Source organism: Acomys minous, assembly GCF_964271855.1.
Source record: "Acomys minous genome assembly, chromosome: 1".
Taxonomy (NCBI): domain Eukaryota; kingdom Metazoa; phylum Chordata; class Mammalia; order Rodentia; family Muridae; genus Acomys; species Acomys minous.
Window position 1 is genome coordinate 151,215,215 of NC_140483.1, and position 18,515 is coordinate 151,233,729.

Below are 18,515 nucleotides of genomic sequence, written 5' to 3' on the forward strand. Positions count from 1 at the left end.
ACAAAAGAAGAGAGAGGAAGATAGAGGCAGCCATGGAAGAGAAGCCATGTGTTGAAAAGGCAGGATAAAGGTGTGGAGTCAGGATGGAAGGAAACCTCTTCCTTCCCATTGCTCTTCTTCTGAATGTGCACCCAAGGTTGTCTCAAAATTTATCTGCAAAGTATGAGAATTAGATCCTATGGGGCAGCTAGCCGGAGGACATGCAGGTGTGATATGTTTATCATGGGATGTTCTGAATCATGGGGGAGCCTCCAGCCTTGGTCTGCACTACAAGTGAATCAAGCGAGGATAAAATTTTCAGAATTTTGATTTCTAATATATTTGCCCTCCTTTACATTTGCATCTTCCGCATGTAACCACTTTATAATTTATAAGCAAATGGAGATGCAATGTTAATCATAAATATTAATAGGAGAGCAAATATTAAGATGCGTGCTCAGTCACAGCCTGAACGAGCACTTGTCTGGGTGGCATCCTGTGCTCACCTTCTGCTGACAGTGGTGAGTGGTCGGGGGAGGCATGGCTTTAGCACTGCTGTAAAAGCCATCTTGCTCTGTGGAGCCTCTTGACCCGTGGCAGCATTGTAGAGAGGTGCTAGTGAAACTGCGTTAATGGAGGCAACGGGTCTAGCACAAGGAAGGGCACAGTTGCACTGGCTTTTTACCAGCTCTGACTACCCTAAAGCATTGTGTTCTGCATTGGGAGTTATATTCTAAGAAACAACCCTGAAATGGTGTCTTTCCAAGAGTCAATGACAAAAGATGTCTAGGACCCTTGAAAACCCCACCAGCAGAGGAGCAGTAGATAGAATTAGGTGTGGTCAGCCTGCCTGGGGTATGGGATATCTAGAAGAAAAAGAAAAAGAACATCAGCTGAGAAAATGCCCACCAGATTAGTCTGACAATCCCATGGAGCATTTTCTTATTTAGTAACTGATGTGGGAGGGCCCAGTGCATTGTGGGTAATGCCACCCCAGTCCAGTGGTCCTGAGTACTATAAGAAAGCAGGCTGAGCAAGCCATTATGGGTAAGCCAGGAAGCCGCCCTCCTCCATGGTCTCTACTTCAGTGCCTGCCTCTAGGTTCCTGCCTCAGTTCTGCTTTGACTTCCCTTAATGGACTGTGACTCAGGACACATAAGCTGAAATAAACCCTTTCCTCCCCCACTCTCCCCCTACCCCCCCCCCAAAAAAAGGAATCATCAGGTATACTTTATGTGGCCCAAGAGTTAGAGCCAATAGGTAGAGTGAAAGGCAGTAAAATGTAGACACATTCTACAGAACTTTCCCAGCTACCCAGAGACAAACTGAGTTTTCTGGCACTAGTGGGATACAACTGTGCAAGTTGGCTTCTGGTTGACAGTGCTGCACAGCAACAGATGGGCTGAGCTGTTGACCTAGAACATGAGCCCCCAGACAAGGCAGCCCACAGATGACTGCTCCCCCATAGGATGGTTTGGGGTGGTAGATGAATGACTAGTTTATTTTAGTAGTTACATGGTGATTGGGCTCATGTCCTTAATTCAAATGAGGCTGTATTACTTAAGTCAATCAGAAAAAAATTTTAATCAACCGAAGGCTGGAGAAATGGCTCAGCAGTTAAGAGTGTGTACTGTTCTTCCAGAGGACCCAAATTTAGTTCCCAGCACCCATGTCCGGCGGCTCACAACCACATATAAGTCCAGTTCCAGGGAGCCCAATACCTTCCTCTGAACTCTGCTGGCACTTGCACTCACGTACATACACTCAGGCAGAGACACACATACATGAAATTAAAATAAATTAAATCTTTTCTAGAAAGGAGACACACAAACTTGGCAGAAGTCCTGACAGACCACTGATGAAGATGTGTGGGCAGGAAGTCCTCTACCCACCCCAAGACCCTAAGCCCCACAGGTCAACATACTCCCCAGCCTAAGATCACTTTCTGTTGACCCACCTGTAAAGTGCAGCCTCAAGGCCACCTGCTGCTCTGCAAGTCACCCTAGGCATATGCAGATCTTGAGTAGCAGGAAGTTCAGTTCTTCCCTGGAGGAAGTAGCTCTTTCAAAAAGTTCTTCTGCAGGGTGCGCCTGCAGAAACTTTCTTGCCTCTCACTCTCGAGAAGTACAGTTCAAAGCCAGGCAATTGTATCTGCCTGACTTTGGAACAACCCATCTTCACACCTTCCCTTTCCTCCTCCCCAGCCAAATGTACCTGTCTTGGATTCTTGACAACCTGCTTTCCTATTAGAAGATAAAATTAACAACTAGACCCTCTGTGTCCTGGGTTACTCAGCCTGCCTCCATCTCTTGGAATGTATGTTTATTAAGTGCTATTTTGTACAGTGTATTTGAGCCCCAAGAAGTGAATAACTACCGGAGGTAAATTTTGATTCTTAAAAGAACCTTTTAGGGAACTAATTTTTGTTCAGGAAGGACTTTTGGGTTCCCTCAAATAAATCACAATGATATAGAATCATATGTTTCGCTCTTCACAGTTCTGGAGGCATTTTTAATACCTATTTTCTTTATCTGGTTCTCACAGTAACCCAACAAGATGAGTCTCGTATTGATTATCATCATTTTGGGACAAGGAAATAAGGACCCAGAGAGGTTGCTTAACTTTATCAAGGCCACACAGCCTTTGAAACCACACCCAAATAAATCCCTTCATGCCAAAGCCCTAGCTCAATCATTACACCACACTGCCCTCCAGTGTCTCAAAGAAAGGACTCTGACCCAGCCATAAAAGCAATATGCAAAGCCCTGGCTCAGCTTTTAGTGGTGTGTGAGTTGGGATGCAGGGAGTTAGTTAGAATGAATCTCACACCGCTCACTGCTGTTTCTCAAAAAAGCCAAGCAGTTCCCTCAACTGACTAAAACATGTGGGTGATATCTAACTCTCTCCCCTAACATGATTCTAAGTGGGATGACATGAGCAAAGGGGTCTGGCACGTTCAGCACATGCTCAGCCTTCCGTGAAGGGTCTGTTGACACACTTTCACTTTTCCATTTCTGATCTTGGGAAAAATCTAACAGCTAGCTGAACATACACTGCCTGGAACGGAAATCCTAGTGTTCCACTCTGCACATCTCTGTCTGAAACCTAAGTGCATACCTCCACTTGCTTGACCTTCAGGGATTTTGTAAAATGAATCATTTTGGCAAAATACGTCTTTGTCTAAGGCAGTGGTTCTCAACCTTTCTAATGCTGTGACCCTTTAATACAGTTCCCCATGCTGTGGTGACCCCTCTAACAAAAGATTTTTTATTCCTACTTCATAACTACAATTTGCTACTGTTATGAATCAGAATATGGAACCCCCAGAGGGTCCCAATCCACAGGTTGAAAACCATTGGTCTAAAGGCAAGGAGAAACAGAGAGATTTAAGAGGAAAAGCAATAAAAATCAATGAAATCCCAGTGATGTCTAATACACAAAGCATCTCGGGCATGTTGTCACCATGTGTCCTCAAGTGCCCGAGTCCGTCCTCATTTGAAATTTTCTGTGCCTCACTCAGAGCACACAGATCATGTGGACAATGTGCTGGGCCACACGACCCATTCTGGATGAAGGCAGGAAGACAAGTTCAGTATAAGAGTGTGCCCCGCCCTGCGGAGCATACAAGACTCCAGTCTTCAAGGTCTCCGCTTGGTGTTGCATTCTAGAGGAGAACCCATAGGGGAAGGGTGGGTGTGAATGTGAAAGGGGACTCAGTGGAGGGAAAGCCATCTGAAGGACGTACAACTTGGAGGAGAGAAAGCCGAGGTTTCCCAACGAGGGCATTCACGTCCAAGTCTGTCCTGTGTCTGTGTCTTTCTTCCTCTTTCTGTTATTAATCATTTGCTCCCCCCCCTTTTTTTTTTCAGTATAACTTTCTATAATATCATCAGTGTCTTCATCATGTTTGTGTGAGCATTTTACCCCAGTTTATTATCTTTTATCTGAAATGATGTGACATGTAAATGTACTCCATTAATAAAGTGAAATCAAGCTTTAAGAATGTACCCGTCTGCCTTCGCATACCGCCTGCGGTCCTTCGCCCACCTGCCTCAGACCTTCCGCACCTTATCCAGCCGTGGTGGTTCACTTTTCCCACCCATCCCGATGAGGCAGCCCAACCTCCTTTGCTGCCTCTCTGATCCTTGTCCAACCCAGCCCTCCTCCCTCCTCCACACCTTCCTCTTGCAATGAATCATGGGGCCCACTCAGAGCCTCCTTCTCTCTGAAAGACTCAAAATGGTTTATTTACCTAAGACTCTCCCTCCACCCCCAGTCTTCTCTGTCCTCATAGGACAGCAGAGTGAGGAAAGTGTGAGACCCAGTAGAGAACGGGAGAAGGAGCCTGCCATGCATGACTCATGATTCAACAAGGATGAGTGAGAGAGAGGCTGTGGTGGGTGTGGGAGCAGCGCATGCACAAAGAAGACAAGGATTAATTGAACCAAGCCAAGCTCAACCTTGAAGATGGTGCTTTGGTGTGTTCCCGAAATAGGGCTGCGCTTACGGCTGGTTCTTACTTGTTGGTAACCAATTCACCCATCCCTTCTCTTAAGTCCTCCTTAATTAATCTTCTTACAGAGAGCAACCTGACTCTGCCAGATTTGCTGGCCAGGTGTCAAAAACCTGTTCTGCCACTACAACTTCAGTAGAGTGCATCTCAGAGACCTTCTTGGGGAGTCTGCAGAGAGAATAATGAAACAGCTGTGCCGCTTCCACCATTGGGGAGCACCTGCCGCTGAAGACTCAAACACTCAAACACCAAGGAGCTGCACTTACTGCCTTGCGCATAAGCTTGTGTATGCATTTAGCCGACCTGAGCTTCCATGATGAGCAAGAACATGTAGTCTCTTCCCTCTTAGAAAGCTGAGGCAGTTAGATGCATGCTCAAAGATCCACAACAGTTTGAAATCAATTATGACACAATGAAAGGCCTGAGAGCATTCTTCTTTTTTCATATTTTTTACATATACATTTATATTATTACACATATATACAATAAACTACCTATAGCAAAAAGAACCGTGACACGATCAGGAATTATATAAGTGTTACATTCTTAGTGTTTTGGCTATTTGTATTTGACAGCCTTGAAAAAAACATCTTTTCTGTCTTGGTGCATCTAAAATTCTGAATGTCAATCTCCATCACATATTGTTATTTACAACTAAAATCGCCTATCTAAACCTAAAAACATCTTAACCCCTAAACATCTAAGATTCATTGTAAAACTAAGCTACCTGGTCTTCAACTCCCACAGAGATTTGAGAAGGAATAAACTTTATTACCTGAGTATGCAAGGAGTGCATGTTAGTAGCTTTCCAAATGAGAAGATGACAGAGACAGTTTGCTACCTGAATAGTCACCCAAAACTCTCTATAATGTTGGAGCATCTTCTTCAGCTTGCTGGACCAACGTATCTGACAGACATATTTGTGAGGCAGGAACTATTGAGGACTTGCTTACCCTGTCTTGGCAGAGTTTGGCCATCCACTCTGCCTGCATCCAAGCTTGACCTTTTTTAGGCAGAATTCTGTCTGTGGCAGAAATAAGGACATTTTACCCAGTGGCTTGTTTGCTACATTTGAAGTCAACTCCATAAGGAGGTTCTTTGATGCTCATCATCCTCTTTGAGGTAGGCTGAGTGTTGCCAGGAGTTAACCTCTCTCGTTGTCAGTGAATCTTTAAAATAATGAAAACATTTGTAAATGCCATATTCTGCATGTCTCTGGGGTTTTTGAAGACTATCCTAGCTTATCTTTCTATAGAATCATATCTATCTGCTGTACCTAAGATGTATATTCTTGTGATAAAAGTATACTGGTAATTGACATGATTTCATCAACTAACAATTAACTGTATAACTTATTTATCCTAAATAGCCTGCAATAGCACTTTCAAAGTATTGGAAGTAAACCTTGTATTATAATTGAGTTATATGAGTACAATACCTCATATTAGAGTAGAAATACATATATAATGTTTTGAAGAATTCTCTCACATTTGAATTCTATACCACTGCATCTAAAATTAAACTTATTTTGCATCTATATACAAAATTCTGTACAAGTGAATTAAAAATAACCTTGTGAGTGACAATTGAGGCATTAAGTTGAGGAGTAAATTCACTAATCTACTTTTTCTTCTATCTTCCCTATATATTTCTATATTCCCCCTTCTTTCGTTTCAATCCCTATCTCCAAACCTAAGAATGTAACATAAAGGAAAAAGAGAGATATTGCTTCCTAGTGACTAGAACTGGCAAAATATCCAAGAAATAGATACAGTCTTGACTTCTTGGCCTTGAATACAGCTCCTCTGCCTCATATTCTACCTCTTTCCTGCCTGCAAGACCCACCACAACCTCACCTCACATCCATGTGCTTGCAGGTTGCAGCAGCTGCCTGCTCTAAGTGTCCTCCTGTTTCACTGCACTGTGCTTTCCCAGAACTGCCTGCCCCCCAAATCCCTCTGAATCCATTGGCTCATGCTCCAGGGCTCAGCTCAGGCACCAGGAATAGAACACCTTCTCTAGCCAGCATGATCACCACCATATTCCTTGCATACTTTTGGCTCTCAGTATGGATTCCATCATATACCATGTTGCACTGAGATCTCTGGTTTCCCATCTGTCCCCCAAATGGCCTCCAACACTCTCAAGAACAGGACTGAAGACTCAGGTCTCTCACAGCAGTGGGGCCAGTGTTGAAGGGGAAAGTGTTGAAGGGAAGCACCTACAAGCATAAAGAGAGTCCTAGGAAGTGTCCTCCATGAGTTACTGGTTAAAAAAAACAAGTCATTGTCTGAAAATGGGACTCCGCCCCTCATGGTAGAAACACCTACCTATAGTCCTCTTTCCGTTGACCCTAGAACCCATTCTGGGCCAACAGTATGCATATATGACTTCCATAGGCAGGCCACAGAAGCCTTGCAACTTCTATTTGGGCTGCAAATGGGTCACTCCCTCCCAGCAACACTCCCTTTGGATCAGTGTTTCTCTACTGAAGGCAGTTTCACTCTCCAGGTGACATATGACACTATCTGGAGACATTTTTGACTGAGGTCAGGCATGTGGCTAACCATCCTATAACGCACGGAAGAACCCTCCACTTTAAGGTAGTCCAAATGCCAGCAGTGCTGAGTCTGAGAAGTCCTGTTCAAACAGAAGCTAGATATGGCTCAGGAAGGCCTACTCAGACCGTCATGCTTGAGGGAAGTCCAAGTTACTTGTGACGTGGCCAGCCTCTAAATAATTGATATGTGAAGTCAAGGTTCCAGAAACATTAGAGGAGAGTCCATCTCAGAAACCAACACACTTGAACACTCAAATGACACTACCTAGCCCCCCACCCTCAGACAGCAGCTGTGTGATACACCAAATGAGAACCAATTGTAAGTGACAATACTGAATTTGGGGGAGGTGTAGTCATTACATCCCTACAGATATCCAAGGCATCTTGAGTCTGATGCTTACAGAGTTCTCGCCTTCCCTACACATCTCCTTTCCATTTTGTAATACATCTTCCTCCTAAAGGTTAGAATGCAAACAGATCAGCTGGTTTCCCAGGGATTTAAATATATGCATACTCCATGATAATTGATTCAGTCCTACCGGAGCAGCAGGAATCCTGAAGCACTTTGTAAATGAGGGGCCCAGGCCAGTTTCTCATTTTTCTTTTGGTGGGTAGAAGAAAAGAAAGCAGGTCAAACTATGGCACCAGCCAAGGACAATACATGCAGTAAACATCGAACCCCTTCCCAGATCTAGCCAATGGACAGGACATTCTCCACAGTTGGGTGGAGAGTGGGGACTGACTTTCACATGAACTCTGGTGCCCCATATTTGACCACATCCCCTTGTTGGGAAGGCCTGGCGGCACTCAAAGGAAGTATAGCAGGCTACCAAGAAGAGACTTGATACCCTATGAGCATATACAGGGGGAGGAGGTCCCCCTCAGTCACAGTCATAGGGGAGGGGAGTAGGGTGAAAGTGGGAGGGAGGAAAGAATGTGAGGATAGAGGGATGGAGTAACAATTGAGATGTAATATGAATGAATTGAAAATTAATTAATTAATTTTTTAAAAAAAGAAAAGGAAGCAGGAAAAGACCAACTTCTGCTACTGCTCACCAGCCCATATGATGGACTGCAGGAACTGAGCAGGGCCCCTGAGAAAAGATCCTGCCAGAGAGCAGGAGTGAATTTCCAGTGAGAATTAATCAGTACAAGAGGAATCTATGGAGGGCATCAGGCCACACCACATTATTCATTGTTTTCAAATTCATACTGATAGGGGCCAGGGATGTAGCTCAGTAAAACAGTGTTAGCTTTGAGAGCGAAAGGTCCCAAGCCCTACACACACACACACACACACACACACACACAAGTCCGTACTGATTCATTACCTAGCTCAATTCAGTTCAGCAAATCTGTCTTGAATGTTTGTTGGGAAATCTAGCTTATCCCAATTGGAAGATTCAAGAAATGAAAAATGATCCAATCCTGCTTGAAAAGGTAAATTAATTAACAAGAGACACTAATACAGCAACAACACACTATAAAACTAGACCAAGTAAAACTGATGCCAAAGTGTAGTGCAAGCACATGAAGGTGTCTGAGTGTTGCACCTGTGCGTTAGTGGAGCGACTTTCACTCAGCCCATACCATCTACCGTGCACCTGCTGCAGTCTAGACACTGTACAGAAAGCCAGTGAGCAGAGCTGACAGCTCAACTTACAAGCCATTCAGACATAGTATAGAACCTTATGCACTTAGTAAATCAGTGACTATTAGAAATAAGATACATGGGGCTGGAGAGATGGTGGCTCAGTAGTTAAGAGCACTGTGTGCTCTTCCAAAGGACCCGGGTTCAATTCCCAGCACCCACATAGCAGCTCACAACTGTCTGTAACTCCAGTTCCAGGGCATCTGACTTCCTCACACCAATGCACATAAAATAAAATTAAATAATTATTTTTTTTTTTTTAAAAATAAGATGCATGAGAGACGGCTCAGCAGTTAACAGGACTTGTTGCTCTTGGAAGGCCCTGGATTTGGTTCCCAGATCCTACATCAGCACCTCACAGCCACCTGCAACTCCAGTCCGAGAGGATCAGACACATGGTGCACATGCATACATTCAGGCAATTACACATACACATAAAATATTAATAAGTAAGTGTATAAAAATGGAAATGATACTCACCAAACTAACAAAGGACACGTTTCTTTTAACATATACATTTGTATGGTCTTTTGCTGCTGAGAGATATTATTCATGTACCAACTGCTGCTGACCCAGGAAGGTGAAAGCTGGTTGCTTCAAGTGTGGAATTGGAGACATGTTCAAAGACTAATAAGAGATGCGCATGCTGAGTGCGCTTACCATTAATGCCCAAAGTTGCCCTATACGGCAGGCTCTACTACCTCCATTTTGTTGATATTTTTTTAAAGCTGAGGTACAGAGATACTAGCACACCCAAAGTCACCTCACAAGTGAGGTGGTCAAATTTGAACTCAGGCGGCCTGCCTTGAATTTGTCACTCAAGAGAAACCTTTTTCCTCCACTGGTGACCTCACTGAGCTATAGTCCGGTGCTGAGACTTGCTCAGCTTCGTAGACATTTCCCCAGGTACATGTAAGGCAGACAGTCTCACTGTCCATTCCAGCCTGGTTAAGCAGTCTCTCTCTTTTTCACTCACCCAAAGAGGCCTTGTCTCTTCTGAGGACACTCTGGACCAAGTCCTCTGATCTGTAACTGAGGCAGTCAAGTCCAACGTGGCACAGACACCCAGAGCCAGTAAGATAGTCTAAAAGGAAGGTTTACATTTTCTCTATCCCAATTCCCAATGACTGACAGAAGTGCCATTCACTTTATTTGCTGGAAGAGATGACTTCAGTACGGAAAGACTTCAGCAGACATAATACTAGCTGCCCACCATTTCCATGAGGGAACTAGGAGAGTAACTGAATAGGGCCCTAGGAATATTCCTTCCATTAAGACCAATGAAACTCTTTTTCATCAGCACTACTGAAAGCCAATAGCTTCAAAATTCATTTTCTTTTATTTGGGGAACACTGGTGAACTCCTTAATACATGCCATATAATATCCTCACTGCTATAACCACACCACTACCATTATCCCTACCACACAACAGCCAGGAATCATACCAGAATCTGTTCTTCCACAAGAGATATGGGCTGTCTGGTCCAGTTCTGATGGGACATCACAGCACTGGAGAAACTAAGAAGGACAATGGTAGCCATCGGGTCTACAGATGGGTAGTTAGTCTTCCCTCCCCCTCCTCTCTCTCTCTCTCTCTCTCTCTCTCTCTCTCTCTCTCTCTCTCTCTCTCTCTCTCTCTCTGTGTGTGTGTGTGTGTGTGTGTGTGTGTGTGTGTGTGTGTGTGTGTGTTCATGAAGGTGCATGTGTGTATGGAGATGCCTATGCACATGCATGTGAGACCAGAGGTCACCGTGGGTTTTGTTCCTCAGCTGCTGTGCACCGTGTGTCTAGAGACAGGATGGATGATGATGCATACATGCCATAATATTATTGGCTTTTATCTGGATTCTTGAGATCAAATTCAGGTAGCAACTTGACACACAGCAATGCTTCAGCAACTGAGTCATCTCCCCGGCCCCACTATGGAGGCTAAAGCAGGGGTAGGTGATGTCCACAAGTCTTCTAGAAGGAACACTGACTGTGGAAACAGCAAATCTGCACTAAGATTACACATCCCAGTGCACAAGGGCCCAGATAATTTTTTTAATGTGTGGTTAGGACTAAGAGAGTTAGACATTAATATTAGATGGGCCACAGCAAGCCTGCCTGTGACACTGCCAATCTTGGTAATCTGATCTTCTTTTGCCACAAACAATAGAATGTCCCAACCAAAGATGTGTTGGGCAGAACTGAGTCATGAGTCATGAGTTGGACACACAGACACACAGACACACAGACACACACACACACTCACACTCACACACACACTGCTGATGTGTAGGTACAGGTCATGATGCTTCTCTGATACCTGGTTTCCCTGTCCCTCAAGGAAGGGAAATAATTCCCTCTTGTTCAGCATTATCTCCGAGACAATGACATCCACTCAGTGATGAGCAACTGGGGGTGATGACCTTCCCACCATTGATTTTTGACATCCTGTATGATCAAGTTACTGATGATGGATAGATGGATAGATGGATGGATGGATGGATGGATGGATGGGTGGATGGATAGGTGGGTGGATCAATGGATGGAATGTGTAGTTACAGTACACCTAACATAACTCCACGTGATCTACAACTATCTCATTAAGAAAACAAAAGGGTTCAAATCCAACTCTCCTGGATACAAACCTAGACTCCCAAGGTCATCCTTGTCCTTTCTTTATCTACAACAAATAACTAATTTAGGCAGAAGTCAGAAGAAGACAGGTTGTATCTGTACATTATTTCCACTAGAATCTTCTGAGGGCCTTGCCTGCCCTTCTATCAATTTAACTGCTCACCTGGCTGACTAACATGTGCTCACCTCTGGTCCTCTGAGGCCTCAGCCTTCTGGGTCCTGTGCAATGTGAGAGGACAAAGAGTCAGTGGCCTCTGTCCCATTATAGAGTCTCACTCTCCAGGGGCCCCCTTTGTGGGCGCTAGACAAGAACATCACAGTCCGCGCTGAGACTCCCAGTTACAGCAGTGTTCTGAGGAACCGCCGGGGGTTTATTTTTCATTTCCTTAGCAGAGCCATCTCCCCACATTTAGTTGATATGCTCTAAAGAACAGGCCCTGACACCTGGGGGTACATTTTTTGAAAAATGTGTGGACCATATGCACACACGTGCAGCAAGACCAGGGAGAAATTGGTACAATGCAGCTTGGCACCAGCTCTTTTTTTTTTTTTTTTTTTTTTTTAATTCCTTAACATCTTGCCTACAAATTGCATCCTTGAACACTTCAGAGGGTTGAATAAGCCCCAAACGCTTGCAGCTTATTTCATTATGCCTCGTTTGGGCCTTTAAAGGAGGATGAACCAGAGGATGTCAGGAAGAGTTTAGCAGCATCAGGGCTCATTAGGGTGAAGAGCAGTCAAATAAGTTGATTCCTGTATTCCTTTTTCTTTTTCTCTCTCTCTCTCTCTCTCTCTCTCTCTCTCTCTCTCTCTCTCTCTCTCTCTCTCTCTCTCTCTCTCCCCCTCTCTCTCATATGCTTCTCTGCAAGCAGTCTTGTGACTCCCTTACCAATATGCCCTAACCTATCTGGAGCCTGTTAGCCTGTTGCTTGGCTGCCTATTATTAACTTTTTTTAAAGCAAAGTGGGTGGAAAAGAGAAACTCTAATGTCAACAAGCAAAGTAGACTAGGCTGTGTTCTGATACTAGAGCGGACCTTCAGTACCTTTATCACTCTCTGCTGTGTGGCTTTATACAGACCACTGCACTTCCCTGGACTTCAGATACCTCCTCTGCTTACATGCAACATAGGTGGCGGTGTCCACCTTCAGGGACTGAGCTGTTGACAACACTCTAGTACACCATGATCTCCTCACCATAATGAACTGACATCTTTGGAACTGTGAGCTTAAAAACTCTTCCCTTCATTTATGTGTGTGGTCTCTCTCCTCTTCCCTCCCCTCCCCTCCCCTCCCCTCCCCTCCTCTTCTCTTCTCTTCTCTTCTCTTCTCTTCTCTTCTCTTCTCTCTCTCTCTCTCTCTCTCTCTCTCTCTCTCTCTCTCTCTCTCTCTGTGTGTCTGTGCTCTGTGCCTCCCTGTGTCTCTGTGCTCTGCATCTCTCTGTGTCTCTGTCTGTCTCTGTCTGTCTGTCTCTGTCTCTGTCTCTCTCTCTCTCTCTCTCTCTCTCCCTCCCTCCCTCCCTCCCATCTGTGTCTTTGTCTCTGTGTGTCTATGTGATTTATACATATATGTGCATGTGTGTGGGAGCCAGAGGAGTCACACTGAGTGCAATCCTCTATTGCACCCTGCCATATTCCCTTGAAACAGGATCTGTCACCAAACCTAGAGTTCACCTTTTTCGGCCCAGTAGTCCTCCTGTCACTGCCTCCCACCATCATGTGCTGAAGTTACAGGTATGTGTGGCCACACCTGGCCTTTTCACTGGTGCTGGGAGCCCAAATTGCATTGATCCTGATGTTGTATAGTAAGTGCCCTTTCCCACTGAGTGATCTCCACAGCCCTGTATCTTCCTTCCTTGACTTCTTTATCATAACAGTAAAGATAACTAACAAAATTCTACCTCCTGTGTCCACATCAGGTAATTCTCTCCTATGCCATTCCTAGAGTCAAGTGAGAGAGAGAAAACTTACTCAAATAAGTAGCACTGGCTAACTCTGTAGGTGTGTGTAAATATGTGTCTGTACAAGCTAACAGGATGAAAGATACTAATATGGGATTTGATGTACTAGAAATGAATTTGGAAAGACAGCATGTGAGTTAGGGGAAGTTGAGAGAGCCATCAGACCATAATGCAGGTTTGACCTCACATGAAGAAGAAAGGAAGGCTGTAGAGATTACAGTCAGACATGGAGAAAATGTTCAAGCAAAAGTAGCCAAGTTGAATGACAGAATTTTTTGTGTCCGGAAACAGCCTTTGTTGGTATTTCTGCTGGACCTGACCACTGGCTGGGAGCAGCTCCTAGGAAGCAGCATTGTGATGACAGTATAACAGTAGACATCAGAGCAGCTGGCGCTCTGGTCCATCACAGCCTCTAAGATCTCAGAGGCTCATTCTCATGGCTGCCATGGTAACTGTGTACTACATCATGGAAAACATTCAGAGCTCTTCTAAAACGTTTGTAGGCTGATTTATAAGCTTAGTTGAGCATTTTTTGCAACATTTTTCTAAAGATTAACATAGTCAATATAGTAAAGTAAGTTTCCCTAGAAAATACATGGACTCAGCATGAAAGACAATTCAAGCCTCCTGAGTGTGTGAAACTCCACTCAGACCACGGGGTTCTGTGGTGAGTGGGTGTGTCCTTTCTCACCTTAATAAGCCTAAATAGGGTGTGCATGCTTCCTGTGCACCCAAATGGCCATGCCAATGGACAACTTACTGTAAAGGGCTGTAACAGACAAACTTTAAAGTCATCCCCCAACTCTTAGTGATCACATTCTTATATAATTCCCTCCCTAAGCGTGAGTGACAAAAATAAATTACTTCTCACCAGCAGAACACAGCAATAGTTATATGATGCCACTCCCGGAATTGTATGGGCAGTATAGAAGACTGCCCCCTAAAGTCCTGCTTGCCTCTCACGGGCCTTATTAATGCATATGGAGAGAGACACATGGCGAGCTAAGCCAGCATGAAGAAACAGCATCCTCTCATCCTCCAGGCACGAGAAAGGGGATTCTGACAGCAGCTCACAGAGCTCAGCCGCAAATCCAGTCCTTGGGACAGTGTTCCAAGTGATATCTTGATTGAAGCTCTATTAGGTCATGGGTGCAGAACCTGACAGATGACCCACATAAATCGTGAGATGATGAAGGTGTGGCTTTTAAAGCATGTGTTTCTCCATTGGTTCCACGGGAGTGCATAATCAGTACAGTCAGGATCTATGCTGAGCACTGCTCCAGGCAGTGGAAGTGCGAGCGTGGTGAAACCTTGGACCAGTCCTATGTAGAAGTGTGAGTTAACTAGCTAAACAGAAACAATAGCTATATGTAACCTCAATATAATTAACAAAGCGATTTGAACTGTGTAAAACAAATCCCTAGACATACACAGCTTCATATTCTGACCTATTTGCACCCTAGAGTATTGGGGAAAGCATTGTGGACACAGTATCTGAACCTGAACATCGCAATACAAACACTTCATACCTACAGAACATTCTAGACTTTGAATGTAAATGATAATGTCTGTTCAGGGGTTACCTTTCATCTATTCTTTCTCTCTTGTGGTGCTGAAAATCAAACCTAGGGCCTTGCTCATAATAGCCAGGTACTCTACTGGTGAGCTATGTCCCTGGCCCTTGAGTTTTGGCTCAGAGTCTCTCTACATAGCTCAGGGTAGCTTTGAACTCACTGTGTAGCCCAGGTTGGTCTCCATCTACAATGCTCCTGCCTCCACCTCCATAGTTCTGGGATTACAGGAGTATGCCATGGAACTTGGCTTCACATTCAGTTCTTTTTAATGTAGATTTGAATTCTAACTAAGTGAAACAGTTTCTTCATTGTGGAAAAATGTTCTGTTTACGAATATTTTTGCATTGCATTTTCTCTTCTGCTTTGCCAGCTTAGCAAAGACACACCTGCTTCTCTCTCCTACATAGGGTGTGAAATAGTTGCTCATGTGCAAGACAAGATGAAGGGGAATAAAACAGCTGTTGGCAACGTCACTAAGGAGGGGCCCCCTCCCAAGTGCCTTTCTCTATGGCAACTGCCAGCCAAGACCTGCAAACAGTTATGACGACTGCCTTACATCTCTCTATAGGCTCCAGGGAAGGGAATCCTTGTTGATCATCTCTTGGTCACCATGGTTTCTGTTTCTCCCATGATCTTGGGTGTTCTCTGGCTGTATCTGCATACATATGTGTATATACTGATGTGTGTACTGAAGTTCAGTGCGTGTGTGCTCTTGGTACAAGCCAAAACACACCTAAGAGGTGAAGAGTGTAAACTCCAGGATGACAGTGATATGTCCTTAACCCAGAAAAATAAAAAAATAAAATAAAATAAAAATGTCTGTGGTCGCTCACAAGTTCAGCTGAGAAATTCTTTCAGATTGACTGAAGGGAACGGTGGTGTGGCTGAGTTTCCCCCAGAGAAGAGCACATCTGCAGGCACTAAAACTCCTTTTACATTTTGGACTCGATAGAGGAATAACTCATAGTTGAGGGATCCAGTGTGCTCTGTCTCCAAAGGCAGCCAGTCACCTCTGAACTGGAAAAGGCCATGCACATCCATGATGCTTGTTCTCAGTGACGGTCATTTGCAAGCTCCTTTGTAGCTCTCTCGCCCTCAATATCAGAAGTGGGAACAAGGCAGTCCACACGAGCATCCTTCCTAAACGCTACAGCTGTGATTTCTTGTCCGATGCTGATGGATCGGCATCCGTATGATGTGGGATCCCTCGGTGGTTCCCAACTGCAGCATGGGTGAGAATTGCCCTGCGGCTCTTGAGAAAAACGCAGCTCCTGAGTCAGCGGGCGAGGCTGGAGAGCCTACACATGTAACATGCTCTTGGGCAATGCTGACGATGCAGGTCCAGGGTCCAAGCAGCTGCAGGGCACCGAAGAATCTTCTCTGCAACTGGCATGTGAGGATTATAGCAAGGGTTCCCCATAAAGACATAATGTGTGTATTTGGTAAATGCCACCGTCGCTTCTGCTGAGCGTTTGCATCCTCACTAACTCGTTGGACAGAGTGCCACATCCTGTTCATGGAACTTTGAGAAGATGAAATACTGTGGGCAAATTTCTGAAGTTGCTGGGGTAGGGGCAGGAACTTAACCTTGCTCTTCTAATTCCCGGCTCCTCGTCCTTTCTGACACACCATGCTGTGAATGCTCACGTCCACATTTGGAATGTCACTTAATTGAATCAAGATGAAAACTATCTCATTCTATTTTTGAAAGGCAGCAAACTCTGAAATCAAAACCTGGCACAGATACTATGAAAAAAAAAAGAAAGAAAGAAAAGAAGAAGAAGAAGAAAAAGAAAAACTCTATAGAGCAATCTCAAAACATTGAAGCAAAAATCCTAGATAAAATATTATCAAATCAAATCCAGCCGCACATTTGAAGACTCATATGGAACGGCGAGGCGGAGTGTATCCCAGGGATGCAGGGCAGCTTAATATAAGAAAATCTGTTAACATAGTTCATCGCATCAACAGGTCAAAGGAGAAAAACCATATGCACCTCGCAAAAGATGCCGAAAGACATTTGATAAAATTCAATAGTCATGCAAGATTAAAAGACAAAACCCCCTGGAAACTGAGGTCCACAAACGGCTTTGACATGAGGAAGGGAACTTCCTGAAAGCAGCTGTCAGGAACCCAATTCACTGAGGAACACTAGAAATAAAAGTTGGCCTTCCAATCCTTGTTTCTATTCTTTAACTTTGTTTAAGAAGTTTTAATCAATGCAATAGAACAGGAAAAATAAATAAGAGGTAGAAATAGTTTATAGGAGGAAATAAGATTATAATCATGTGCAGATGCTGACTTTTCTCCTGAAAAAAAAAAAAGAATATTAAAAATCTACTAAAAAGAATTAACCAGTTACGGGGCTAGAGAGATGGCTCCCTGAGTACAGCCCTTGGCACGAAAGCCTAAGGACCGAGTTCAGTTCCTCAAATCCCATACAGAGCCAAACATAGTAGTAGTATGTGTCTGTAATCCCAGTGTTCCTACAGTGAGATGAGGTAGGGGAATGCAAGAGAATTCCAAGAAGTTCTTAGGCCAGCTAACCTGGCCTGTGTACCAGTGAACAACAAAGAGATTCTGTGTCAAACAACATGGAGGGCCAACACCCACATCTGAGACTCCTCTGACATCCACATGTGCATCGTGGCGTACTCATACCATGGCCCCACACAGAAATGCATGCACATCACATACACACACACACACACACACACACACACACACACACACACACACACACACACAGGAAAAAAGAATTGACAAGTTAGAAAAAAGACCCAGTTCAAAGTGAGAAACCAAAAAATTAGGATACCAACTGACAAATGTAGCAAATAGTGTTTATGAAACTTTATGATTTTTATACTGGGGAATAAAGAAAGCGCTGAATAAATGGGAAGGAGCCCCTGTTCCTAAGAAGGAAGGCTACACATTAATTTATAGGCTTGCTTACTTTTTCAGTCATAATTCAGTGGCCTTTTTTGGAAACAATTGTAAAAATTCAGCAGGGAGAATACACATATGAAAATTGTGAAAAAGTATCAAAAGATAAGAATAATGAAGATGTGCTTGCTCTGCTAGAGTTCTTAAAGTGCTATAAACCCACAATAAACAGAATATTGCTGTAAAAGTGCCAGAAGAGAAGGCAAGATCAAAGACACGGAATAGGATTCTCAGAAGGGTCCTCAGAAGTAACTATCTAGAAATGTATTAAGTAGCAAAGGTAGCCGTTAGGGACCATGGGAAATTCTGTTGAACTAATGGATTAACAATGTGAACACAAATTAAGTCTCGCTTGGACCCTGCATCATAAACCAAAATAAACTAAAGTTATATTAAAGAGTTAATGTTTTAGGAAATAATAAAAGAAATATATATGTGTGTGTATTTATGTACACACACACACATACATCCATGTCCTCATCCATATAAAACAGTCAGAAAATTCAGAGAGAAAGGCTGATATTTGAAATTACCTAGAAATAAATATAATATTTTACACTGTGGAGAAAAAAAGCAAATGACATGCTAAATAAAACATGTAAGATAAATAAAGAATATCATTAATGTGCTGACAAGATTTATAGGGCAGTGAGAACATGAATAGCCTTATAGTATAAAATAGAGAAGCTATAAATGAAGATTGTTTCCAAGCCA